The sequence below is a fragment of the Cebus imitator genome, unplaced genomic scaffold (assembly GCF_001604975.1).
Source record: "Cebus imitator isolate Cc_AM_T3 unplaced genomic scaffold, Cebus_imitator-1.0 Scaffold327, whole genome shotgun sequence".
Lineage (NCBI taxonomy): Eukaryota > Metazoa > Chordata > Mammalia > Primates > Cebidae > Cebus > Cebus imitator.
Genome location: NW_016107642.1, coordinates 920715 through 921619, shown reverse-complemented (window position 1 = coordinate 921619; position 905 = coordinate 920715).

Below are 905 nucleotides of genomic sequence, written 5' to 3'. Positions count from 1 at the left end.
GAAAGCAGTACTCAGAGGGAAGTTAAAAGTGCCTACATGAAAAAAAGAGGAAAAACTTGAAAAAAAATTAATCTAATAATGTATCTTAAATAATGAGAAAAGCAAGAGGAAACCAAACCCAAAATTAGTAGAAGAAAGGAAATAATAAAAATCAGAGTGAAATAAATAAAATTGAAATGAGAAAAACAGTACAAAATTAATGCAACAAAAGGTTTTTTTTTTTTTTTTTTTTTTGTAAAAAAAAGTTAAAAAGAATTGACAAACAGAACTGACCTTTAGTCAGGCTAAGGAAAAAAGACTAAATAAAATCAGAGATAGAAGACATTAAACTGATTCTGTAGAAATTTAAAGGATTGTTAGAGGCCACTATGAGTAACTATATGCCAATAAATTGGAAAATCTAGAAGAAATGGATAAACTCCTAGGTATATACAATCTACCAAGGTTGAATCAAGAAGAAATCGAAAACCTGAACAGACTAATAACAAGTAATGAGATTGAAGCTGTAATAAAAAGTCTCTCAGTAAAGAAAAGCCCATATTTCCTTTGGCCATTTCAATATTTTTATCCAAAAAGCAACACAAGGCTTCATATTCTATTCTATATCCGTAATAGATTCAATAAAGAAATTTGAGTCATTTATAAGAAACTGTTTCTAATGCTATAATGTGGTGTGCTGGGATATTTCCCCTGCCAATGTTTCAAGCCTTCCTTCAGTGCAAAAAACACTGTGTTTTCTCTGACATTGATGACACTTTGTTACCAAAGTTAAGAAGCTAAAAATTTCTTTTTTTTTTTTAAAGGCATAGTAGGCCGGGCGCGGTGGCTCACGCCTGTAATCCCAGCACTTTGGGAGGCCGAGGCGGGTGGATCACGAGGTCAAGAGATCGAGACCATCCTGGTCA